This window comes from Passer montanus, unplaced genomic scaffold, assembly GCF_014805655.1.
Source record: "Passer montanus isolate IOZ18808 unplaced genomic scaffold, ASM1480565v1 scaffold130, whole genome shotgun sequence".
In the NCBI taxonomy this organism is placed as follows: Eukaryota; Metazoa; Chordata; class Aves; order Passeriformes; family Passeridae; genus Passer; species Passer montanus.
Window position 1 is genome coordinate 361,156 of NW_024359833.1, and position 27,899 is coordinate 389,054.

General features: G+C 41.5%; 1 long non-coding RNA gene across 1 annotated transcript; it reads left to right on the plus strand.

Moving 5' to 3' along the window:
• Window positions 1–2,197: 2,197 nt before the first annotated feature.
• LOC120497538 lies at window positions 2,198–27,360 on the plus strand. The gene is made up of 3 exons (XR_005626531.1): window positions 2,198–2,339; window positions 2,603–2,719; window positions 27,272–27,360. It is a non-coding gene; the product is annotated as an uncharacterized LOC120497538 (long non-coding RNA).
• The last annotated feature ends 539 nt before the right edge of the window (window positions 27,361–27,899 follow it).

The window sequence follows — 27,899 nt, forward strand, 5'->3', positions numbered from 1 at the left end:
TATTAGTACTCCTATTACTTGTATGCATTTCTATGTGAAATGCATGTTCCTAATTTTCAGTTTTCTCTGAGACAATCATTCCCTCAGAGGCGGACAGCAACCAAGACCTTCCCTTTGGTCCACACTGCCTACTGTTCATGGTCAGGTTTCCAGGCCATGACTAAGTAACGTGCTGAAAAATATATCTTGACATGCACCTTGGAGAATATAACACATGTAGGAATAATTTCACTAGTTTTCATTTTTCTCCTTGAAGAAAATGCAGTTGTTAAGCAAAATATAAATTCTGCCAGCCCAGAGTCCTCAACACAGCACATGAATGCGAATTTATCAGAGTTCTGGTGAATTAGATGAAAAAGCCTCCTGAATAAGCAGGGGGAAGACCTGCACAGGCCTCACACCAGAACAGTTGAATGAGAAGAGCTAGCTGCTGAATATTTTTTGGTTTTCTGTAAACTGTACCTTCACAGAGTGTGTTAGGAGTTGCAGAGAAGAGGGTGAGGTGCACGTGCTGTAAGTAAAGGATGAAGATACCTCGTTAGGAACTACAGTCCCTGTGCTTCAGAAAACTTTGAGAATTCTCTGGTCACAGAAAGGAGATGGAATGATTTCAAGGGCTGTGAATTTCTTGTTCTTTTATATCAAAGGTGTTAGTGGAAGTCTGTTTTTGCAACTAATGATAGAAAGCAGATTGTCTGTTTGTATGGCAGAATATATTTTGGTCCAATTGTGCTCTTTTTTTTGTGCCTTGTAATAAGCTTGCTCTCTCTGCTTCTAGAGTGCATGAATAATTTTATTTATCACTAATATGTGCTGAAGTTGAACACAATTTCTTTATTTACAACCATTCTCAGTCCTGCTGGAGTTATACTTGGCCTGGTCTGCAGCTTGGCTTCCAAGCGTCACTCCTTGTAAATGGAAAGGATACTTAAATAAAGGTCTAGATATGAATGTTCTCTTTTGCTCTCTCCCACCCCATTTTCCCTCATGCAAAAGCATCTTTGGAGCTTACTGTTGGTTTATGTCTGTGATATTTGGCTGCAATTAAGATTTTTGGGGTTTATTACTTTCTGCAGAAGAAGTGTCTTACAGTTAAGAAAAATGAACCTTTCTCTACAGCATCATTACATCTTAGAGAGTGCTCCTCCAGGGATGCTTATTTGTAAAAGGCAGTCCTAGACTGGATGAATATTGTGGGAATGAGAGAAGAGTTTAATGCCATTAAAATTGCTTTCTCCCTGCCAAGATTCCTCTTGAAAGACTTGTAACTCTCACCAGCTCTGGTGGTATCAGGCCAGGGACTGGCAAGACTGAGATTTTAGCAGTTTTATGTTGTTGTGCCATGTACAAGCTGTTTGTGTGTCTCTCTATCATCCATTACCACTTACCCCCTGGTCCTGCCCTTTTTTCCACCTTGTTTTCTTTTTGTGGCATATTGGTCTCACGTTGCATTCCAGTCTCTCTGCAGGATCATTGCTGGCTGGCCCCAGTGCAGAAGCTGTAGCTGACCTGTGGCAGGTGACATCTGAAGAAATGGACTGATGGCAACCTCAGAAAGCTGGACAAAGGACAATGCAAGCTCCTGCGCCATGGCTGGGACAGGATGGATGTGGAGAAAGATGCATGGGCAAGGAGTACCAGCATCTGGGCTCTCCTGGGAGGCTCAAGCTGACAGGGTGTGGAGACACAGCTTGCAAAAGAGGATGTTGCTTTGAGGCAAAAAATGCACATTTGGTCCTTTGCATGGTGGACTGAACCAGGAACAGGTTGCCCAGAGAGGCCATGGAATTTCCATCCTGGATTGCTCTGCTCCTGTTAGGTGTGGGGTGGGCTGGAGTCTGCCTGAGGTCCAGGCTGACCAACTCCACTGCTGCTTGAAGTACAGACAGAGCTCGCCATGGCATCACTCCTTATTTCCACTATTTTTCTCCTCTGAGAGTTTTTCTTCCCCAAAATTTATCTCTTGAAATAAAGCAGCTTATAATATTTTCCACTTGCAGGCCTTTAACTTGGTGATGCTTTCCTCGAGTATAAAAGCAGTGGGAGAATTTTGTTTTTAAAGGAATCCCCTCTTGAATTACAGATGACATGCTTGCACGCTTGTGAAATGTGTTTGCTCAGAGTTCCTTTGTTTGCTGCTGCCAGCCTTGTGGTGATCTTGTGCCCATGTGGCTTCCTGGTGGCTTCCCCGAGGCTCCCTCGGGCACACACAGCATTGACTGCCATGAAGTTCACCACAGGGCTGAAGTGAGAATAATTTTGCCGTCTGAAAGATGGATTCCTGCCTGTCAGAAAGGCCATTCCAGCATCCAGGGTGCATCCTCTGTGTTAATCGACAGGTGAGGAAATGTAAAGGTTTCTTCACACCCTCCTTGCTGTGGATTTCTTTCAACTAAGTCTTTTTTTTTTTTCCTATTTCTGAGGGACAGAGGGAAGATGCTGTATCTTTTGTTTCAAGGCCTTAGGGTTAGAACTTCATCTGTGGCTCTCTTTAGGTTGCTACATCAAAGTAGGCAGTAAGAAATTAAAACCACCCGGATAACATAATAAAAAAGAACAAGCCATTTAGGGGGAAAAAAAAAATCAATATTTTGTCTTTTAGGTCCCCAGTGAGAAATACTTCTGCAGAGAAGACAGAGGGAAAAACATGAACAATGGGCTTCTCCTGCCCTAATTGCAAGTACAGCAGGCATGTCAAGTGTGAATTTGAGAGACAGAGGTAAGGACTGTTTTGTAAACAGGAACAGAGCTGCTGTAGCAGAAGGACAATAGCTAAGGACCAACACGTAGCTAAATCTACCTCCAAGAAACCTTATCTGAGGAAGTAGGTATAATTCTAGATCAATGTACCTTTGTTTCATCTCCTGTTGGATTTGCTTACTGCATTTTGTATGAAGCTTGATTGTATAAATGGGTGTCATGTTCTGTAAATACTTCCAGGTGTGGGAAGAACAGGTGGGGGAATGGCTGATGTCTGGATGTCGCTTGGATGGTGTAAAAAAGCAGCTGATGGTTTTCTGAGCTGCTGCAACTGGACCTGACCAGAGCAAGGGTTTTTGGGGCCATGAGAAGGTGTTAAAATCCCATTGGACTTCCCTGTCCGCAGAGTGTTTAGTCTCCAGAGGCAGAGCAGCAGTCACATTTTGAAACATCGTGTGTTTTGGGTTTAGGGGCATCTTTTCTACCCATTTAGTGAATGTAGCCACTCTTCTTTATTGACATCATTTAGTGAAAAGTGACTGCTCCACCAGCCAAAATAAATTAAACCTGCCTTGTTAGGATCGCTGCCTCTGAGCATTAAAAGCGTGAAACGCACTCTGGGAAGCAAGTCATTAAATATACAGGGAAAAGGTGCAGAGGTTAAAGAATACTCAGATAAGTTAGATATATGCAAGTCAGCAGGGCCTCGTGAAATTCACCCTGGAGTACTGCAGGTACTGGCTGAGGTGATCTCTGAGCTATTAGCAATTATCTCTGAGAGCTCGTGGAGGATGAGTGAGGTCCCGGTGGATGGGAGAAAGGTTCTGTGTTTGCCTATCTTTGAAAAGGGGAAATAGGAAGAGCCAGGGAATCACAGGCCAGTCAGCCTGGCTTTGATACTGAGAAAAATGCAGGAGCAAATTATTGAACAATCAATTTGTAAACACCTAGAGGAAAATAAGGTGATAAGAAACAGCCGGCTTGGGTTTGTCAAGAACAAATCACATCAAAGCAATCTCATTTCCTTCTTTGACAGAGTAACTGGCCCAGTGGATAAGGAGGAAGAAGCAGATGTGATAGATCTTGACTTTAGCGAGGCTTTTGACACACATCCACATGACATTTTCATAAGTAAACAGGAGAAATATGATTTAGATGAAGTTATTATGTGATGGGTGCAAAACTGAAAAATTTGGCTTATCAGTAAAGCAGTTATCAATGGTTTGTTGTCAGACTGGGAAAACATATCAAATAAGATACCACAGAGGACTGTCTTAGGTCCAGTATTATTCAATATTTTCAGCTTTGATGATGGAATATGTAGAAAACTTCAAAAAATTGCATATGATACTGAGCTAGGAGGGGTTACAAACAGAACAGGATTTGAATACAAAATGGGCTTGATAAATTGAAGAAAGTGTCTGAAATCAATAGGATGAAATTCAATAAAGGCAGACAAGTGCAATGTATTACTTTTGGGGAAGGAAAAATCAGATGCACAAGTATTAAATGGGAAGCAACTAGTTGGAGAGTGGTTTTCATAAAAGAGGCTTAGCACAGAACACAAGCAAAATGAAATCCAGAAATGTGAAGATGTGTGAAGAGTAAATTCCACGATTGTATGGATTAATAGCAATATTGTGAATAACTGGGAAATAATTATCTAGTTCTGCCCTGAGTGGTAGAGTCTGACCCAGGAATATTGCATCTGTGTCCAACAGTAATGGCACATTTTGAAAATCATCCTCCTTTAGATAGAGAAAGAACAAAGCCTAGAAAACAATTTCTATGAGGAAAAGCTGAATTAACTGAGTATGGGCTTTTTGCTTAGGAAAAAGTACAATGCATCTACAGTATGCAAAATATTATTAAAAATCTTGTAAAGAAAAGGGCGTTTGCCTGCTTTCCCTGTTTAAAATGGTGCAAAAAAGAAAAATTTAAATAAAAAGGATGGAATAAACTAAAGCACATAGACAGAGAGATGTTCTGGCTATGGGAATGATACTGCACTGGAACAGCGTTTCTGAGGATATTCTGGAATCCTTGTTTCAAGTCCTGAAAATGGGTCAGACAGACATCTGTCTGTGATGTGAAACAGATGTCCTCTGGAGGGTACTCCTACTTTTACATTTCTACAGTAATTCATACTCCTCAGTCAAGAGAAAAGCTCACATGAAAAAGATAAGCAAGAATTAAATGCATGGATATAAATTTCTGCCCAGACTCCCACTTTTCCACTGCAAACTTCTTTTTTTGGATTTATGCTCACTTATCACACAGTCCTCTGTTCCCCTTTTCACCTGTCTGCCTTGAAACAGAGGGAAGGGTTGCTAGTCATTCCATAATTATATGAAAGATTATGAAGCCAGACAGGGCTGCCTTCTATCCAAACATGAAATAATGCACGTCTGTTCTCCTGGGCTGGTTGCTGGTGCAAAATCAAGACCAAAAAACTTAAAAAACCCCCAAAACCCAAACCTTTTTTATATCGTCTGCTGTATGCTGCTCTAAGAAACACTTTTTTCTTTTCCTTTTTCTGTTTTTGATGAAGACATACAGAGAATGAAGCTTTATAAACATGCCTTCTCTCTTTTAATGATAGACATGAGACAAAATGGATGGTACTTTTATGATGTTTTATTGGCATGATTTTGAACTGGTGTGTTATTTATGGCACCATCCTAGACAGAATGCAGCAAACCTTCTGCATCTTGTTTCTGTGTGAGCCATGTGCATCCTGAAACATAACCTTGAAATACCTAGTGAGAAGTAAGATCTTCATTTAGGGCTGTAAGGCCAGAAGTCTTAGTCATCAAGTGTTGTTTTGTGTGAAGTCTATGAGAGGAAAAAGCCACTTTTAAATGACTGATCTAAACTAACATGTTTAACTGCAGGATTTGCACGCTGCATTGTGGGGGTTGCTACACTCAAAGAGCAGAATGTCTCTTCTCCTTGATGTGCTTGGCTTTGTGATGATACCTGCACAAAATAAATTTGTGAAACCCTTCTTAAAAGGCTACAAGGCTGTGCTCACCAGTAAATAAGTGCTTACCTGGCTGTGAAACTGATTCTTTCCTTAGTATCTCTGTGAAAGCTTTCCAACTGCAGGAACCAGGGATGTTATATTTTTTGCAGATGTTGGTGGGATGAATGTACTTGCTCCCAAATTTGGGACCTAGACTTTTTCCCAAAAGTGGAGCTTTAGGAGCAGAAATGTATGCATTTAGGGAAGGGATATTTATTTGCCAGGTGAGCTGGCATGTGGGTATCTTTGTTGGAGTGAGATCAGCTCTCAGCTCTTTGGGAGGGGTTTGTCCAGGCTGCGTGGGGAGTGTTCCCAAGCATCCAGGGGTATCCAGGTCATCTGGAGCCAAGCTGATGCAGGATGCTAAGACTGCATCCATGTGATGCTGTTCTTCATGGCTGTAGACATCCATGCCAAGGTTAATAGTGTCACCAACCTTCATTTTCCCTATTTTTTGCTGGTTCATGTTTTTAACCTCCATATCATGTTTTTAAAGTCTCATATTACCTTTTGCAACTGAGTGTTTGTCAAAACTGAGCCCCCCAGGATCTACTGAAGTGCCAGCAATATTTTATACACCACTAAAGTCTTGCTAAAAGGCTATTTTGAGACTTTACTGATACTGTGAAGAAAAATAAACTCATAGTTAGTGACCCTTGTAGTATGGTTGAACTGATAGGAAGATGCACCACTACTCACATTTATGGTGAGGTCTACAGTACATAACTTTTAAGAGGGAATTTTGTAGCAGAAGGTTTTGGGAGGTCACTGGTCATACTGTCATTAACTTGCCAGTGAGAAGATAGAACCATATTTAGAGCCACTTTTACCCCTGTTTTCTGTAATATAATAGTTTTTGAGCTTTCATTAGCTACCACAAATGAAAGATTTGTGGTAGTATGGAACAAAGTGGGTTCTTCTTACCACTTGCAAAAGGTCTTATTAAACATAAAGTAAAATAAAGCTTCCTGGATCTAAATATAGGCAGGACTAAATTGGCAGATCTCAGTAAACATGACTGCTTGGTAATGGAGATAATGCTGAGTGAGCTTTATAGAAGGGGAAAAAAACTTAAATTAAAAAAAAAAAAGTCTGAAATGTTGCCAAAAGTTAATGTCTCTTTCCCCCTCTATGAAACAACACTGTCCTTGTTTTCCATCCCAACCAGCTAGAGACATCTCACTGGAAAACATTTGCCCCAATCTGAAACATATCCACAACCTGCTCCATGCTAAAATTATCAACCATACAAGTTGTGTCATGACAGATAGGAAAAAAACCCAGTCTAAGGCAAGATCAATTCCTGACCATATTTCTATGGTTTTTTTTTAAAGAATTAGTGCTGTATTCACAGAATAACTCATCTAGGAAGGAGCAACCTCTAGGCAATCAGCTGGTCAGGCAGCATAGAGGACACCCACCATAGACATTGTGCATCTTTAATTGTAGGGGTGGTGCTGGTTAAGAGGGAAGATCTGTTCTTATCTACAGGAGGGTTTAAGTCAATTTTTGAAAAGGACTTAAAAGACCTAAAAGGATCTTGCTGAAACTGAGTCTTTGCTTAAATCTCTCACCCCTCAGCTCAAGCCTTCAGGCTGAGCTCTGCCAGAGGGAAGCACTTTGGAGGGGCTGGGGGAGCACAGCCACCCTTCAGCTGGGACTCAGTGTGGCTCTGCCCATTTCCATTTCTCTGATCTCATTCCCCAAGCCCTGAGTGGAGAGATGGTGTCTCCTGCAGATTTCTGGCTGTGGAAAATTACTGCAACACGAAAAACAAGAGGGGACATGCATGCAGATGTTGCAAGGTCATGCATGGAGAAAAAACAACACCAGTGGGCAGAAACTCAAATTGTTTATTGCTTACCAGCATTACTTAATTTTGTTACATCCACTGAATTATCTGCAACAGCAGACTTTGTGGAGAGGTATGGCCCACCTGTGATACATATATAAATATATACATGTATATATTTATACACTATCATGGTGATAAATTTTAATGAGAGCTTCATCACAACCAGCTGGTGTTGTTTGAAACAAATTACATTAATAATGCGCCTGAATTTTCAGCATAAGACCAAATAATGAGAGTTGTAAAGCTGCAACATAATGTGGAGTCAACAGTTTAGTGGGCTGGCACTCCCACCTTAGGCAAGGCTCTGAATCTGAATCCTGTAGGATGAGGTTCAGCCCTCCCTCCTCCACACCCCACTGGGATGTCACAGGGGTTCAGTCTCCTGGCACCGAGGAGAAATGCTGAGATATCTGACGAGTGAGGCCTGCATTAACACTTCAGGTAGCACGTCTATTTTGGGGCCAGCAGGCTGGCAGCTCCCTGCTATGTGATGCTTCTGTTCTCTGTCTCCCTGCTTTGCTGTGCTCTGGGTCCTGCTTGCGCTGCGTGGGAGAGGTGGTGGAACTCACAGCACTCCTCTCCTTCTCCCGCTGGCCTGCAGTGGTGGAGGGGCAAAGGCAGGACGTGTTTTCACTGTGCTGCCTCAATCAGGGTCCAAGAGGTCCTGTGAGGCACTTGGACAAGGATCTGCACCATGCTGGCAGTGTTGTTTCCACGGTGGAAAGGCTCCATTCCTGGTGATGTGGAGCACAGGGACCTTAATGTGGGACTAGAATGAAACAGCACCCCTGTGCTGCACACTTCCCACCCAATCTTGGAGCAAAACTCCACCAGGATGAAGGGAGTTCACCACTCTTCTTGTTAAATATTCTCAGCACATGTGTTTAAGGTGTGCTGGGATGTCTTCCTTGCTTGTCTATGACTTCTGACTGAAGATCAGCATGAATTCTTTGGTGATCCCTTTCTCTTTTTGAGGGTAGGCAGCTGCTCTCCTTACAAGCCCCACTTTCTGCCTGGCTATCCAGATCCCATCAGGAAGACATGATAAAAGGCAAATGTGTGTCTTAGTGTGTGCATAGACACAGAGATACCCATGGCTGGGGCTCTTGGTAAATACTTTAAGTGTGGAGTTTCTCTATAAATATTCTATTCTCCATAACCTATCTCTTTTACTCAGTCACTCTTCTGTCTTGACACTTAACTCTGTGAATGTTTTCTTTACTTTCTAGATCATCATTAATTAAAGGACTTCTTGATTTTCCACAATACCTTCCCTTTTTTTTTTCCTTTTTTTTTTCCTTTTTCTTTCCTTTTTTTTTTTTCTGAGGCTAATCTTCAATTAATATGGACTTGTGAGCATATAAATAAAAAATGTCTGTTGTGTGTTTTTCTTGCAATAAATCTGATCATTCCTCATACTGCTGCTCAGTATATCTCCCCTAAGGTATGCTGAATTTGATCAAATCAGTGCATCACCGGAATGCTGAGTGTTACTCATTTGTGTGCTAATTACTCTTAATCTGGGCCCTTTTAAAAAGGTCGTCAATTAGACTTTATTGAATTGTCAGCCTTCCTAGCAGCGAAGGGAATCTGGTAGCTGGTGTAATGATGTCACAGATGGCTAAATACTCTGAAGTCTGAAGGGAAAAATGAATTAAATATAAGTTCAAGTTACACAATGTGGTGTGAAAATGTGGGAGCCAGGCTTTTTGTGGAAGAAACTACTGTTCACAGCTGATTGAAGCTGACTCTAAAGACCTCTTTTATGGCACCCTCTGGAAAGAGCTATGAATAAATGACCCTTTCTCATCTTATTCCCAAGGTTCACCTTGAAATAGGTCTCTTCTACGTGGAGCAGGTCTTCTGCCTTTTTAAGAACATCTCAAGGCCACCTTGCTGATGTTTGTTTTCCTTTGCTGGAGGTTGGGACAAGAAGATGAAAACTTGTAGCGTGAATTGCTCAATACCCAGCAGTTCTAAACCTTAACCTTACCTCAGCCAGGAATTTTTGCAGGTGTTTTGAGGACCTGGAGTAAATGAATCCATATTTTATAAGCCAGTCTTTTAATGTATTTGCTGTGTGTTACTCCTATCAGTGTGTCTCCAGAAAGAATAGGCGAGCAATTTTGTGTTTTCACTGATTTTTTTTTTGGTAAGCAATTTGGTCTGAGGAAAATTTTGAATGAAGAACATTGCAACCAGAAGATAAAATGGCAATCAATACTTGTTTCAACATAATGTATGCCTGAAATTGTACTTACCTATGCACAAGCACAATAGTGGTCAAAATTCTGACACAAATAAAGATCTTTTAAGCTTCAGATAGTGGTTTTCTTTTGTTATTTGACCTAATTTATTATTGGATATGTAATTTCCACTGCACATTTAGCTCACATGCTTATTAGTCTTATCCAGTTAAGCAACAGAAATTCATACCCCTTTTATTTGTGATATTACACATTTGGAGAGTGTTGAGAAAAGCCACAGAAAGGAGATGTACTCATTATCCTGATCAGAAAACAGGGCAAAATGACCAGTCGATTATGTGTGTACCTTACAGATCTCATTAATGGGTGCAATTTAGTTAGTCCTGAGGTAAAGATTTTTCAGGTCTTTTTGACTGCATAGGAAGAGAGGGCAAATCTAACTTTAAAAGGTTACCACCTTTTATAAAGTGTACCTGAAACTTCAAGGGCTGAGAAATTCAAATGAAGGGCAGGGATGGTTATTATGTTTTGTTTGTTTTTTTTTTTAGTTATTTTCCCTCCTCATTCAAATAAAGTCTGTGTGGGATTGGTGAGAAAGAGCCAGAAACTATGTTCAGGAGGGACAGAAAGTTTCCAAACAATGCAGCTGAGATAGCAGAGAACAACACACTGTACTTGTAAAAACTTTCACTGGCTCTGTTAGCAGGGAAGAAGGAGCAGCAGTGGTGCTGGTAACCTGTTCAGATGAAATTTCAGGGTTCTCTCCTGTGCACATATTTGGCTGGCTCTGCTGTGCATCATAACCTACTTGGAGGATCCAGGGCTGCATTTCTGCCACAGGAGTCCCTGATTTCTGCTGAGTTCACTAAACAACACCCATATGCAAATACCAATATGCCCCAGTGGAGAATTTTGTTAACAATTGTGTGGGATACTGGAGGCTGGTGTGTGGGGATGGCTGGAATATCTTAGTGCAGGAAGCACTGGGGAGTCCTGACTCTTTTTTCATGTTGACTACTGTGAGATAGGGAATTTCCTGTTTTCTTTTAACTTTGGGATGGATTCTGATTCCTCTCACTTTACTCCTGAGCTGAATGGCACCTTGTTCCACAAGTAGTCCTGTTGGTTCAAAGGGATCATTCATTGGTGGAAAGGTACCATTCAACACAACTAAAAACCTTAGAATCTAGTCCTTAAATCAAATTTGGTAGTTGAACTTTATGTGTGTATTTGTGTGCATGTCTGTTTTTCAGCTGTTTTTTTTACAAGGGACTGTAGTTTGCCCTTTTAGCTTTCACTGAAACCTTTCATTTCCTGTGCTACTGTTAGGTCACGAAGCTTTATAATGTTCTTCGTTGTTGTTGTTTGTTTCATGCACTGAATTAGAAATTAATTCTCTCTCAGCTTCTCTTGCATGTGCTTCTAAAATTCTATTCTCCATTTAATGTATTCCATGGTACGTGTGTCTCATCAAATGTGACAGATTGGGGTGATTCTGTCAATAATTCATATTTGATATCAAATAGAACAAAGTTAAGAGGGAATTGCAGGGTAATATAATCCCTGTCCCCTTTAAACAGATGAAGTTGGACTAAAATTGATGTCTTCAACCAGGACACTCAATACTCAAAAGCCAAACCTACCAGCACAGGGAGTGATAGCCGCTTGTTTGGAAGTAATATGGGAAGCCAGGACAGCAATTGACATCCTCAAAAGAAGTCCTGTGGGCCTGGCTTTTCTGAGGTGAGGAAGCAACCACAGATCTCACCAAATTCCACTGGAGTCCCAGGCGCTCAGTACCTTGGAATTTCAAGCAGTTTAATAAGGCATGCAAACTGGGATGCTGCAAGCTGACAACAGTTGAGGCTGATCCACTTGAAGGTGCTGCTAGATCAGTTGCTGAGAAACTAAGAGGAAAATACTGAAATCAGTTTTGTGCATGCCAAAGACCTTTCAAGCATCTTTGGCTTCTTTGATAGAGTCTGAGATGATTTGATTATTATAGAGAAATAGCTGTCAAGGAGGTTTGTTTTTTTATTTTTTAAAGAAGCTCTAAATGGTTGGAAGATGTGAAGACAAGAGTCTGTTTCTGCTCTGTCTGGGAGAGGAAGTCTCCCTGCTCTATGCCAAGAGTTTGCTCCATGATGACTGATGGAAAGCAGGGACTCCTGCTGGGCTCTGCAGGCTCAGAGAAGCGGCTGCTCTTCAGAAAGGGGACAGCTGAAATTTCACATGGGTGCTGTGCATGCAGTTTGACCTCCAGAGCTTCACCAGGCATCTTTTTTCCTGCTACAATTGGTTTTTCTTTCCTCTGCTAGAGGTCTACTCTTATTGTTTTGATCCAAAAAGACAGAGATATGGTAAGGAACCCTTGAATGTTTCTGAGAATCAGAAATGTTTTGTAATCCCCTGGAGACTTGCAAAAATATAATTTTTCTGCAGTAGAAGCAGTAGTAAAAGTCCCTTTGAAATCCCATGTGTATGCCCACGAGGAACTGTCTGATACTGCAAGTTTCTCCCTAATCTCCTGTGGGATCCTTCTGCTGTGTCTGCAATGTTCTGCATCTCATGATGCCAATCTTTTGTAGTTGGAAAACACGCCCTGAAAATGTTCTGCAATTTCCTGTGGAATTGTCTGTTGAGGAAGTTACGCTATCACAAAAAGCACCTTGAGATTTTCAAAACTGTAAAGTTCTGGGTTCATGGACTTTTTCCCAGCTCCCTGTTTTCCTCAGCCAGGCTTAGAACAGTTGCTTCTCCTCTCCAAACAAGGCAGCCTCCCCTGGACCAGGACTGCTTTGCTGAGGCCTCTCAGGGGTTGATTTATGTGCTGACAAAAGCAACCACGTGTAAGGAAGCAGTCTGTCTCCCAAGCTTTTCTGTGGGCTGAAGATTCCTGCTGCACAGATGCTGCTCAAGAAGACGTTGTGTAATTCAACTGCAGGAGTCTCAGAGGGCTGGGAAAGCAAAAATCTGTCTGGGACAGTCAAATGTGGTGCTGTGTGGCCACAGAGATGAAGCTCTAAGCTTTCATGCCTTTGAGTCTTGTTGATAAGATAGGGCAGTGCAGGGGAAAAGCACTATGTGAAGAATAGGGTGGCTGCCTCCTCCTTCAATTTTGGGTCTGACCCAAAATGAAGCACTCATCACCTGCAACAGATAAATTTACCCTGCTGTTCATGCAATATTCCCCTTGCTAAATGTGTTGCAGAGGTGATGAAGCCACGTGCTGGTGTTGATTGAAGGTTTTTCTCCTCAAGGGTGCAGAATGCGCAAAGGGAAGATGAAAACAAGGAGTGGTGGCAGTCAATGCTCAGGGTGTCCAAGAATGTCAGGGTCTCTTGTTCATATGGGAAAATCAGACAAACACCCTCCAGCCCCCTCAAATATGGTCTCAAAGATCCCAGTCTATTTTAGAAAACACATGCTGGACTCAGAATTGCAACTCAGTGCTCAATCTGTGTTACCCTCATGGTGGATTTACTCAACAACTCACAGTTGATTTGGCCTGATTCTTTTTTGTTTTGTAGTTTTAGGTCAGCAGTCATCTGTACAAACTTTAACTTTATAGGGTTATCTTTATAAAAAACTCTATTTTTTCTTCTCTCAGTGAGAGTCAACTGTGTATCTGCAGCAAAGCAAGATTTGGGGTTTTGGTTCTTGTTTTGATGTTGAGACTGATGGAAGCAACTACTTGCTGTTATGCACAATGCTTGTGCTTAGGACAAAAAATTGGAGTGAATTTGTGGGGAGAAGAGGATTATGCTTTGACTGTAGTGAGGAAAACAAACACTTCATTTTGAGTGACCTGGAATGGGGGGAAAAAAACAAAAGGAAAATTCTGGGTAAGGATTCCAGTCACCAGGTAACAGAAATGCCTGAAACCAGGCATTTACAGGCTTTTATGAAAGTGTTTTCTTTGTGTTACAGCACAGAAGAATAATGATGATTTCAAACACAGGAAGTTGCCATGGAACAGAATCATCACCCACTGATGAGCTTTATTGTCTCATAATGTGTCACCCTACAAAGAGTCACAGCAAATGGTCAAGATGCTCTCTGTGGTGGTGGGCCAAGACCATGGCACTGTCTTGTGACTTACTCAAAAGGTGCAATAATAAACATCTCTTCTGCCTGTCATTTTCTATTTCACTGTGTTTACCCCTAAAAGAGGATAACTTTTCAGAAAAGAGTGAAAAGTTGCAAACAAGAACAAAAAATATTTTCCCAGGGTAGAGTATTCTGTTATATAACACTTTTTACTGTGTGCTGGAAGGGAAAAACACACTTGAAGAGCAAGATGAAAACAAAACTCTAAAGAAGTGAGTTTTGAATGTATCCTTAATGCAAACTGAGAAAACTGAAGTTAGAGAATGCAGATGACACACCAGTCATGGCACTCTGCTTGCAGTTTTAAATGTCATGTGCTGTAGACACTTTTTTTTGCTCCCCCAGCCCACATGAGAAACTCAATTCCTCTCTTCCTCCTGACCACCAGCCTGCAGCCTATGGTCAAAACACATTGTTCTGCTTTCCATTCTTACAGTTTTACTTATTCCAGACCAACTAAACACACTCTTTTTCTTTGCAGTCTGGAAATCCAAAAATCTCAGCCTAATCTTTCTGCTTCTGACGCCTTCCAAGTTTTGATGAGGTTGTTTTATCTCTTGCTGTTATTAAAGAGCAGGTCAATGCTGCTCCAGTTATTCTGTAGATTTTTACCACTCTATGGATGTCAGGAATATTCTTTTTATCTTCTCTTTTGAATCCCCTGTTAATCATATCATGATGCACCTTCTTCAAATCTACAGTTTTATTGAATGGTGTTTTTAATCTTTGCAGAACTCCTAACTAGTCACGTCCATAAAGAAATGAAAAAAACTCTGGCATTCACATCACCTGATGTGGTTGGTTTTTTGGGCTCTGCAAAGATTAAAAACACAGTAAGACTTGAGAGTATCCTAGAGGGAATACAGAGGTTGCTATTAATATGTTCTTCTTTTGAACAGAACTGATCTGAGGGTTTGGAAATAGAGGAAAAGTGACTGTTTAAAGGAATAGACAAGGCTGAGGTTTTAGATGCGTGTGTTATGGTGAGAAGAAACTGGGAAAATTAAGAGGGCCAATGCTGAAGCTGCTTGTGGGCTCATTTCCATGCGCTCATTCCCTGTGGTGGGATGGCAGTAAAATGATTGGGGTGGTGTCAGTGGTGGGATGGCTCTTCGTGTGCTGATGGAGAGCACTCTGTGGGAGCCAGGCAGGTCACTGAGGAGGATTTAAGGGCTTGCTCATGGCCAGGACACTTCTTTGTGTCCCTCTTCTGGAGTGGCAGCTCCACCCTGCTGTTGCCAAGGCTGATGTTGGCTGCTGGTGAGGAGGGACTGCAGCCCTCACCCTCTTTGTGGCCACTTGGCCACAATCTGTGACATTCAGACCAGTAACAACCTCCTTTTCCCCTCAAACCTCCTTTGCCTGATCTTTATCAGCTCGTGGGTGTCTCCCAGAAAACGTGTCCAGGAGGTTGGGTGTGCACCAGCCCAGTCCTTCTGCAGGAGATGTCAGGGCAGAGCTCCAGAGGCTCTGCAGAAAAATGGGAGAAAGGGGGAGGAGGGACGGAGAAGACACCAGGCAGGAATGGACGTGGTGCCAAACAGAGAGGAAAGGAGGAAGAGAGAGGGACAGGAAGGGGATAAGCTCTTTAAAGAAAGAAAGGGCAGGATGGAAACACAGCAAGGACAAAGAGCATTCCTGTCGGGAATCCTGGGGTCTCTCTTCAGGTCTGGGCACAGATTTGTCATGCAGCCTTTGGAAAGTCATGTCACGTTCCTGCCTGCAATGTGTCCTCAGGAGCCTGGAATGTGAGCTTAGCTGCTTATTATTGGACTCCTTATTTACAAAGCTAGGAGGGCCTGTTTTGATCTTTTATTCCAACTCTTTTTGCAGTGTATGTGGTTGAACTTGCTAAAATTAATTCCTGCTTAACCTGCAGCCTGTATTCTAAGGGAAAAAACTCTTGAATTTATGGAGAAAATTCAGTGCAAATCTTTAAATCTCAGTTTGGTGTGTTTGCCTAGCAGTTACCTCTCCTGCTTTTTAAATTTTTTAAATTTTTTTATTCCTCTAATTTGTTTAATTGTTTTACCTTCATCTTCAGTAGACGTTAAGCCTCAACATCTCTTTGTCTTTAGACCAAAATCTCCCTCAATTACCAAATTTTTATCCCTCATAGTTGGTTGTAATCTCTAATTAATTCATCCCCTCTTTACGAGCCTCTCCACAGAGAAAACCTTGATTTATTTAAGCCACCAGACGCGCTCCCTGGCGCTTTAATTGTCCTGGCAGCTCTTCCCTGGTTCACCTCGCCACCATCTCGCTGGATCTGCGGGAGGAGCCGCTTCCAGCGGGAGCGGAGCGGGATCAGCGCACCTCACAAAGAGCACAAAGCCCTGCTTGTGGGCAGGAAATCCTTTGTGACCGGCTCCCGTCCTCCTCCTTCTCCAGGCAGGCGTGACCGCGGCGGGAATTCCCTCTCCTTCCCTCTCCTTCCCTCCTTCCCAGCCCCTGGAGCGCATCTCCGGGGCAGGTCGGAGAGGCTGCGAGCATCCTCGGGATGCTCCTTTGTCCCGGATGGCTTCAGGAAGAGCCTCGCCGTCCAGAAGGATGGAAGCTGGCTCTTCACAGCAGCGCTGGCTGCCTTTGTTTGGTCCTGTGTGCTTAAACATCACTTTGCAGCTGTTTCCCACACACTTTTTTTTTTTCTTTTTCTTAATATATTTTTTTTAAAATCTGTCATTTCCCTACATCTGCTGATGTTGGGGGAAAAATATGCAAAGAATTGTTAAATCCCCCCTATTTGTTTTGCTCTTTTCTTTTTCTTTTCTTTTTTTTTTTTTCCTCGGTTGGCCCTCCCAACCAAAATACCCCAAAAAACAAAACAAAAAACCCAAAAAAACCAACAAACAAACAAAAAAAAAACCAAAAAAAATTCCAAAAAATCCCAAAAACAAACCAAAACCCCAAAGGGTTAGTAGATATTAAATAGCCCAAATTACAAGAAGCCTGGAACCAAACCCTGGAATCAGAACAATTCCAGGCTCCATGGGAGCTGAGGCTGGACCTGAGTCCAAATCCACATGCTGTGGTTTGCTCTCAATTACAAGATGGTCCAAGCCAGAAGTCTCATTCAGGGCAGAATGGAACACGAGCTGAATTGGGATCTGGGTCTGAATTTTGCAGTGCAGACCCCTTGACAGTTGGCAGTGACAAAATGCACTTACAAAGGAACAAATGATGTGGGTGAAACATATTGCCAATGAAAAACCAATACAAAGCTGCAGGAGGAAAATGCAATTCCAGCCTAATTGTCGTGGCTGATCTGGAGTTGTTGAACTGGCAGGAGTGATTTTACTCATGTGCTTCAGATATTTCAAACACCCTGGACCTTTCTCTCCTCTTGCAGTTTTTACATCTCTGTGAGTCTGCCTATTTCAATGACTATTTCAAATTTACACAACTTTAAGTGGCAAGAGAATAGGTCTTCTGACATTACCAGTGTCTGATCCATGCCTAATAAAACAGATATAGTAAAAAAAAATATATAACAAATTGGTTTACATACAGAGGTATACATAAAAATATACGTCACAGTCCAAGTAAACAAGCACTGTCTGATCCATGCCTAATAAAAAAGATTTAGTAAAAAAAAAAAAAACAAATTGGTTTACATACAGAGGTATACATAAAAATATACGTCACAGTCCAAGTAAACAAGAAAAGGCTGTCAAGTCTGCCTGTATAAATCTCAATATTTTCAACATTTAATTAAAAAAGAGAAGTATTCACACTCCTTATTAGGAAGGGAGGGAAAGGTTAGATTATTTAGCATTTTCAGTACAACCAATGATATAGTAGTATCTGTTCCAAAACAAAAACATTAACATCTGTGATCCATTTAGAAGAAATGTAATTGATTTTTACTTTAATTGCCATTCCAGATCAGAACAATAAGTTGTGTTTTGGGTTTTTTTTAAACCTCTGCTATATATAAAATTTCTGGTTTTGTTGACTTTTTTTTTTAAAGAAAAAACCCAGAATATTAAAAACAATGTCTATTATTCAATTAACGGGCAGATAATATAATTTGCAAAAAAAAGTAGACATTAGAAATAAATCTTAAAAATGCATTGCAAATAACAGGTTTTGCTGCTTTTCTGTTCACAACTGACTTGTGAGCTGATCAATGTTTCTGGGAACATATCTCACCCTCAAGTTTGCCAGTAAGCCTGGTGAGAAAAATTTTCTAAGACTTTTCTCTCTGTGTATCTGTTGTAAGTCTTTACAAACTTGGTCTGTTCAGGAGATTCTGGGGGTTTTTTATTCCACAGTTTGAATCTGGATCCTTCCTGCCATGAGAAACATAAGTTGTGTCTTAAAGTTCATTCAGTCAGTTACTTCAGCAATGGGATGCAATTTCCAAAGCCTCTGTGCTGTGAAGTTCTGACAATTTTGCCAGTTAAACCCCTTTGTATGTGCCTTTTCACAGCATTTCATAACACACTTGCAATGGCAGATGCTCTGATTTAATTATTAGCTCATACTCCAGATAGTTCTATTTTCTTACTTGATAATTTTTAAGACTGATTGTCTGAGGCATCTCGGCATTTTTCATAAATTAATTCCTTGTAATATCAAGTATTTTTCTAGCAATTTGCATTTGAAGGTGTTTAGACACTTGCCTTTACTTCTGATGGATTTCCAGATTTCACATCCATATGCTAAGGTAGAAATTACATCCAAAGTTGGGGAAAAAAAAAAGTTTTCTAAACCTGAAGTTGTAGGCTATTCATGACCAATTTTTGAATAAGCAACAAGCTGCAGCTTTCCCCATGGTAATTCATGATACTACTTTCTTTTAGGACCTCCTTGCTGGCCTCCTCACTGCTGCCAAACACAGGAAACCAATTAATTGCCCTTTTAAACATAAACATACCTGGGAGTGGCCAAGGTTCCAATTAGATGAGTGGTTTTTCCTGCCTGGTTATTTAACCCATAAGTTTTTGTGATCCCTTGTTTTCAGGTTCACCAAGTTATCGCTTTGGACAGCTTCTTTGCTAACTCACTAGCATGAAGTTGAACAAAGTCATGCTGGTATTTCATCTGTTTGTGCTTTTTTTTTAATCCTGGTGAAACGCCCTGAATTTAATATTTCAATCTGTAATCAGAGAGATGACAACCAATGACTGACTAATAAGACAAGTTTCCTGCCTACTTCAAACACCCACAAAATTAAGAAAAAAGAGGGTGTGTTAATTTTTGCATGAGGCAGATTTTGTGTTAAGAGAAAATCTGCCTGCGTTCAGGAGATCGCACGGATGACGACGAGCACAATTAACACAGATGAAATGATATAAAGGACTCAGTCATGGAAAGGAGTTGCTGTTTAGTGTCTGTCCACCCCGCTGGGAAGTGTTTGAACCTGGAGCAGCAGCCGGAATTTCCCTGTGCCTCTGGTGAGCAAGGTGTTGGAAACCCTGGCTTTGCACAGAAGCTGTGCCCCGTAGGGTACCTGGCGCCTCGTACTCTTCTGTCCACGTATTCTTTGTGCATCCTCTGCTGTTCATTAGACAACACTGCAAACAAAACACCCAATCAAATAAAAGTTTTTTTAAAGCATGAAATAATTACAGAAACGAGGGAGTATTTGCCAGTGGAGCAGCTGGAGTATTTGAGCAGCCAAAGGTGTTTGTTGCTGTCGAGGCTGCAAGAGAATTTCTGCAGGAATGGACTCTCAGGCCACTGCAGCTGCACCTGGGATGTGAAGCAAGGTGGGTGCTCTGATAATTAGCTGAGCACCCCAGTTTGGCAGGAATGGGCAGATCCATTGCAGGGTAATTTAGCACAGTCTTGCTGGAGTCGCTGGAGTCACTGGAGATGGAGCAAATTACAGCAGTCAGAGGTCTGAAGTTACACCCCTTGCTAAGGGACAATTTTTCTGTGTCTAGAACCCTTTATTCATGCAGAGTCAATGTGACCAAAATGTCAGGTTTTGGTGCAATTTGGGTAGTAAGTTCTAGTGCTGCTTTTTAGCACTACTTGTGCCTGAAGGCTTTGTTCAGATGTGGTGCCCCTCAATGAATTACAGCTGTGCTATCTGCAATCTCTGTGTGCCTAAGGAAACCATCCTTCTGCATTCCAACACCACAATTGTTTGCCAGGCAGAAAGTGATTCTTCGCACAAGCATAATGTTTTTATTCCTTGTTTAAATAACAAAGCAAATAATCGTATCTTCTTATGATGAAAGCATCTTAGCTCACTTAAATCTAGATATCTAAATCTGAGCTAATCATCTGGGTTGCTTTTTATAGGCGATGGAAAGGAATAAATCTTTCTAGGGCACAAGCCACTGACCTACTTGAGATGTCTATCTGAGGATGAGATGTTCTGTGGGTTAAAAATGCCTGTTAAGGGAGGCCACATTATTGCCTCTGATAGTGATGGCTTTAGCTTTATTTTTCCAACATCAAGATGGATTTTTTCCCTATTAAAATCTCTGAGGAGCAGGCTCACACTCACCTCCTCCTCAGCCCTTCTGGTTGTATACATCTACAGCTGCTACAGCTTGATGCAGTTGTGAATCTGTAGCAGACACATGAATTCACAGTGGTGTGATCAGCATAGGCACAGAGACATTTTGTGAGCCTGGACAGAGCTTTGGGCTCTGCAGACACAGCCATTCCTTTCCTTTCCAATGTCTTTGGCACTAGCTGTCCACTCACAACTTCTGACCCAGCAGGTTAGGTTTGCCTCTCAAAATACCTCTGTGTGACTGCCCTTCCTTAAGACTGGAATGTCTTAAGAGTGGGAATAAATATTTTGTTATTTTATTTTATTTCTTATTTTATCTTATTTTATTTTATCTTATCTTGGAGTCCAAAGTCTGAGTTTTGCCTTTGTGGTGCAGAAGGCTGATAACAGCAGCCACTCAGTTTCTGTTGTTACACTTCAGGGACATCCAGATGGCATGTTAACTTCTGCAGCTTCTGAAGGATCTGAGGGAAAGATTCCGTGTTTGTCCAAATTAAAACAAAACAAAACAAAACAAAAACTTGTGAAAAGTCATTTGCTCTCCTGACGTGGTATAAAAGCATGGCACTTCAAAAAAGACAAGGAGATATCTTTTGTGTATGCAACAAACCCAAGGGAGAGTCTGTGCCATGTTATTAAAGTTAGTCACTCTTATGAGTCTGATTCAAGTGTCCCATCTTTCCTTGCTGAAGCCTGCTGGGCTGATTAGTATCTTTTATTTCAAGCACAGAATGCAGGAGATTATTTTAAACATTTTATATCTTCATCAAGGTCTTTGGTGAAGATAAAGGTGAGCAGCTTGCACAGGATGTTCAAAGAACACTGTAATACAGTTTAGTTTTATAATGTCCCATTTGTTGCATTCTTTGAGGCAATAGGAATGTGATTTCTTCCTGTAGCTGTGCAAAATTTTTTCTCATTTGTCAGACTCTGTGACCTGGACTTCTTTCCTGGACACTAAAGTTTGTGTCTTCTCCACTGAGCACTTAAGTACCTTTAAGGAACTTGGTACTGCTTCAGTTTTGTGAAATTCTGCACCTTCATTTGCTTCTCATGATCATCAGATTTTGCAGATTTTCTGCTGTGGACCAAGGCAGTTCCAACAGCAAAGCAGACAAATGGCCTGGAAATTACTTCAGCCAGGAATACATGAATGATATTTCTATAGTTGTTGTTTCCTTCCTTCTTTTTCCTGCTGGCACTCAAAAAATAAGAGCTCAGTGTCCACTTGTCTAGTCTGATTCACAAATAATGTATTTCTAGGTTGCTTCCCACCTCCTTTAAATCTGACTTCCTTGCCAACCCCCCTTTTTTTTTCCTAGCTGATGTCTGAAAACGTTTTCAAAGTTGCTGTTTGGACATCAGTTTATGAAATGTCTGTACAGGAAGATCACTCTTCTCACTCTGAGGTCATCATTCCTGCAATCATCTTATGCTGGTTCCAGTGCTTTGTTTCCACGGGTCATCAGTAACTTCTGTCAGATTGTTTGGTGGGTCTGACTGCCCTTATCTGCCTTATCAGTAAGCACTGCATTTTTTCTAGTTCTCAATCTTTCTGAGCAAGGTTTTAGCATCTTTGTAGAGCTCGAAACCTCAGAGGCTGCAGACGTGCCAATACCTGGACTGGAATTATTCAGCTGCTGTCATATCTCATGCAGGAACTCTGGAGCTCATCAGAGTAAAAGTGGAAAGTGGCAGCCCAAGGTCTGAGGCTAAATGCCTCTTACTGTCCCGTGACTGCCTTTACTTGCTGATCTACCAGGGTTTTCCCAAAGCTTTTTTTCCCAAATAACATTTTATTTCTGGGGTCAGTGTTGACATTACATACTACAAATTTCACCATCATCCTGTAAATAAGGACAGAAACAGCCAATATGCAAACGGAACATTTGAGTGTCCTCTGATTTTCATTTCAGTGACCATGGATCATAAATGATCTGTCCAGAAAGGTTATCAGATATAAAACATATTCTACAGAAATGAACCAAAAAAAAAAAAAAAAAAGAGAGAGAGAGAGAGAGAGAGAGAGAGAGAGAGAGAGAGAAAATCCAGTTAAAATTTTCTTAATCCTTTAGTTATTTCTTCCTGTGGCTGCAGTTCTGGTTCAGAGAAAGGTAGGAGGTCACTGTGGGGCACTCAGTGATGAAACTGGCACATTTTGACTGCAGCAGGTGCAGGTGAGAACCTGTTGCCTGAGCTGTTATTTGACTACAGAAGCTGTTGTTCTTGTTGCCTGTGGAACAGCCCAGGGCTGCCTCTGCATCTTTGGCTGTCCTCAGGGGCACTGGTTCTACCTTCTGTTAAGCTCCTCTCTCAGCTGCACCACGAGGCACGATTTGCATCCACACCCCAGAACATAAGGATGGCAGAACCCACCAAAGGCAAACACAATCCCTTGTCCCCACTTTTGACAGCCAGGAAAGAGGCAGGACACAGGTTTTGCACAGGTGTTTTACCCCACGTGTTCATCTGGCTTCTAACAAATCCTAAATCTATCTGTTTCAGGGTGTTAAGGGTAGGTAGGTACTTAATGCAGCACTGCAAACACCCTGCCAAAAAAAAAAAAAAACAAACAAAAAACCCAGGCAAAAATGCTTCCTTAATTCAGACAGAATTCATGGCTCGTGGGGCATCTTTCTCAAAGTTTTCCTCTTGTGCAGGGATATTAAACCAGAAGTTTCCTCCAGACATAAAATTTACATTCAGACTCAGGTATGCATTTGATATCTAAAACACAGTTTGCAATTAATTTACGGCAGGTTAGTGGTGGAAACAAATAAAAAAGCTGCAGCTGTAGGTGCCATTAATTTGGAAAACTCAAAGCAAAATTCTAGTTGTTAGCTTCACCAACTCATGTTTTCCTATACGGTTGTAATTATATATTACTTATATATATATTATAATATGTAAATAGATAAAAATATATAAATATAAATATAAATATAAATATAATTGTAAATGTAAATATAAATAAATAAATAAATAAATTGGAAGCAATACCTTATTGTCTCCAAGCTTCTGGAAAGGTTTTTCTGCTTTTTTTGTGCATATAACTGGACTGGCCTCAGTAGATTTAACTTCATGTGACTGGATCTGCTCATGGAAGGTCAGATGACAAATCCTGCTGGGCCAGGATAAACCAGATTTGATGCAATCATCAGTGTTAAGGTATCTTTTGGTGGCTATGAGATGACCAGAGTGCTGTTCCCTCTGAAGAGATGTATGGCAAGCCCAAGAATACCCAATTATTTTTAATTGTGTTTCATCACTAGAAAACAACTTAACTGATCCAACTCATGTATCTTTTGCATTGCTCTCTCCCTGCTCATGGGTCTGAAACACTCACTCCTGTTTTTAATGAACATAGGGAAGGATATTGATTAAAGTGTAAAAACATCTAAAGAGCTCGGTGTCCTCAGCTCAATAAAATATCAACATTTGTTGAGTCTAATTTCAAAATGCACCTCTGCCTTGTTTGGTTCTGAATTTTCAGGTTCTTTTCTCCTAAATTGGTCACTGGCTAAACACATAGCTACCCCAAGTTTTTGATGTTGTTCAGTTTGCTGTGGGGAAGCTGAGATTTTCAGAAACCACCAAATAGCTTCTTGTTCCCTATCAGGTCTGTTTAAAACACCTCAGATTTGATACCAAAGTCCCTGAATCTCTTCCCTGCCAATTCATGGCTCCTGCCTTTGCCCCTTTCCTTAGCAATCTTTGGCATCTCTTCTGAAGAAACTGTCATGGGAGCGAGTGAGAAGGCCAGCCCCTCTTCTCCTTGTTTAGTGGTGCTATAAAATACTTATTTTAGTCACTAAAAAGGGTCCCACTCTCCTTGTGGGTGCTGACCTGAATCTCTGTTTGTCTGTGTTTACAAGAGATACCTTTTCTAAACATGGCTCTTCTGAGGTGGGTGTAGAGGCACCCACCAGCTCTGCTCACATGAACTGTGACTCAGAACTGCTCTCCAAGCAGCCACTGATCAGGACAAAAATTAAACCGTGCGCTAAAAGCTGTCTGTGATCACTTGATCTCTCATCTTCTGCTCTGAGCCTGTGGTGGCAACCTGCAGTCACTTTCAACTCCACCTGCAGATGTCTTCTCACCTCATGAAGCAAAGAAAATAAAAGAAAGAAGCTACAGCTTTGACATTTTCCCTTTTTTTTTTTTTTTCCCAGATAAAATACAGTTTACATATTTTATGAGATTAATGTCCCTTGTTTCTGATTACAAGAATCTGATCAGCATATTAATAAGTTAAAAATAAAAAACCCTCAAACTATGCAACAGCTGCTATTTTGCTGCTGAATATATTCAGGGTATGTAATTTTTTATGAGATATTTATTGTAATAGAGAGAGGGATTTGTCTGAGAGTGTGTCTATGCATGTGTATGTGACTTTGGAGCTAGCATTAATAAACCAGTTATGTTTCTTCTACATAACACATGAGGGCAGGCAAAGGAGGATGTCCAAAGCATCCTGAAAAAAAGGCACAAAAAGGCTCAGAGTTTTAAAATGTGAGTTGTAGTTTGCAATGCTGTTTTGAACTGCTTCTCAGAGGTCTTGATCCTAGAGTGGAGGAAGGCTGTAGAAAATACTGGATTTCCCTTTGAAGCCAACGGGACTCTGAAGCACTCAGCATCTCCCAAGCTCGCTGAGCAGCAGCAGATTCACCTTTAGGAGGTAACATTTGTGCTGCAAGCACAGTGAAGTGGTCAGTCCACACGTGTGCACTTTAGCAGCCACATTGTCAGGCTGAATGGACTCTGGGTGGTGCCTCCTTCGTTCTCCTTCTCTCCCCTGAAAAGAGTCAAGGAGACTGAGCGAGCTGGAGAGTGGAAGACATGTGAATTGAATTCCTACATAGTCAAAACAGAAGTCTATTTCATCATGACTGAAGCTTAATTCACTGTGTTGCTGTAGAAACCCTGGCAAACGCATTAACCTGAATGCCCAACCATTGCATTCTTACAACAGCTTTTTTTTTTAAACACTTGTTTACTTAAGAACATGTCTCCGTTGTGTTGCCATGTACTTTTTGTACTTCTGCACAGGAAAAAAAGGTATTATTTCTTCCCAGGTAGATGCAAATGGTTCAAGTTTCTGCTCACTGCAACTGCTTCACTTCCTAAGTAACATATTCCCTGGATGTGCCCACTGGCTGTGCTGTGTGATATAATCACCCATTCCTGCACAACCAGGGCAGGCACTCTCCTCCCCAGCATTCAGAACAACCCAGTGAGGGGCCTGCAGGAATCCTCCTTGCTGGGGTTTCCTCTTCCCTTTGAGAAGGACAGTAAATTGTGGAGGCTGGGGAGAAGCCAGGAAGCTCTGCTGTTTTGTTTTGGCAAGATGCTCATACCTCCACTTGTCTTTCTCCTCTCACCATCCATCCCCACCCGGGAGTGTTGATGCTGGTTTGGTGCCCAGAATACATGATCCCTCCACAGGCTGCTAAGAGACAATCTGGAACAAGACTTTATGTCAGCTGTTGCTTAAAGGAATGAAAAACAAGAGTTGGATCTTGAATCCCGTGTTGTTCCTCACACAAACGGATTGTGACCCGGGTGTGCTTAGCAGGGTGTAAATTAGAGCAGGGTTAATCGCTGGTGATAAACAAAACTAAGCACAGTCTTGGGAGGCTGCACCTTCCTTTCACTCTTCAGATTGTTCACAACCCTTGCAGGCGTTTGCCCATTGTTTTGTGCTGCCTGGTGGGTTGAGTTTGTGTCCCTGGCATCCAGCTCATCCAGCTCCTGAATTCCTGTAAAGACCCAGGGTGAGGGAATGGCCCTGGGCAGCACAGAGGTCTCACCCCGTGCTGACACCACTCAAATTCTCAGCACCTTCCTGCCTCCCTGTGTCATGGCCCTGGACAGAGCAGGCACGATCAAATCATTTAACCTGAGATTCTCTGGATGGCAGCAGGTGATGGAATTAAAAAGTAGACAGACAAGACTGGGGAATTACTGGGCCATTTTAACTCTTTCCAGTGTTTGCCTGAAGAATTGTCACTGAAATTAGAGCTTTATAATGTTGGTTGTACTGGAATTCCTTAATATTTTTTTTCCCGTCATCATCGCATGTGTGTCATGGAGAGATGAGCAGGGTCTGTGGCCCCAAGTGTGAAGGACGTGCCATTTTTCTGTATGATTTATTTAATTACTTTTGTGTCAGGGCTCCGGTGAGGGGCATTACAGGATCCAAGCTCCAAACAGTGCAGTCATGATCCTCTGTCAGTCATGCTTCAAAACCATTGTCAGAGGTCTTATGTAGGGCTGAGGACCCTAATCCCAATGGCCATTCCTTAATTGTTGTGCTTTGCCCACTTGCTTGACAATTGTACTTACCAGTCCTCTGTTAGTTTGCTGTTTTCTGTCACCTTTCACCTTAGACGTGGTGAAAAACAAGCCAGTGATTTTGATAACCCAAGCTCTAATTGTAAAGCATGTGATTGGATTTCTATAATAACCTCGATGTCAGGGCTGCTGGAAAAGTGCCAGAAGGTCTGTTCCTCTGCTGGGTCAGTCAAGAATCATTTTGCTGTTGCCTTTTCCCCTGCTCCCGACATTTTCTGGTCACCAGTTCAATAAATAAGGGGGAAAGGCAGCATAAGGAGGAGGAAGATTTGTCTGAAAGACACAAATTTCTACCTAAGTCTTGGGATTGTTTCCAGTGATTTGAACAGCAGCAGGTTATGTAAGACAACCTCAGTTAGCCAAAGCCCATGTTGATCTGTAATTCAGCAAAACAATGTTAAGAATTTTCTTGATAAGCTGAAGAGGAGGGAAACTCTTCTCCTTTACAGAAAAAAAATAATTTAATTTTACAACAAAATGTTCAGGTGCAGGTCTGAATGTGCTTTTTCTGCTGCTGTAGCCAAACTTTTCCTGTTTTTCAGCTCTAGTGGATATCTCTGAATGAAAGCTGAAGGGAAGTTCATGTATCATGGATGTTGAAACCAACGAGTTGGGAGCGACTGGAGAAAAAAATTGGAAGTGGCAGAAAAATAAATAGTTTTATAATGTATTATGCTCCTGTCTTCCACAGAAGAGTTTGAATAAATACATGATATTGTATAATCAAGAAATACTGCTGTCCTCTGCAGTCCTGATGGTACATTGCTAAATATGTAACACAGACAGAGGAAATGCTGTACAGTTTCACAATGTTATCTCTGCTGATCATCTGCTCCCTGGAGACCTCATCAAAGGGCCATGGAAGTTACTGTGGATTTCTTCTTTCAGATAATTTTTAGTCCATATCTGCAACTTCTCTACTTTTGTGTACCTCTCATTTCTCCAGCAATGTGAGATGGGCACTGGGAAGAACTTATGCTTTGCTTTTTTTGGAATCTGCAGAGTATCCTTAGAAATGAGACACTGTGCCCTGGATCCAGCTGTATTTTCCTTTACTGTTGGCTTGGACAGGGTCCCCAGTTTCCACACAAGCATGCACAAATATGCACTTGGATGTATCTGTCAATAAAACTGCTCTGCTGTTTGGAGCAGTCAGTGGCAGGTTCCCAC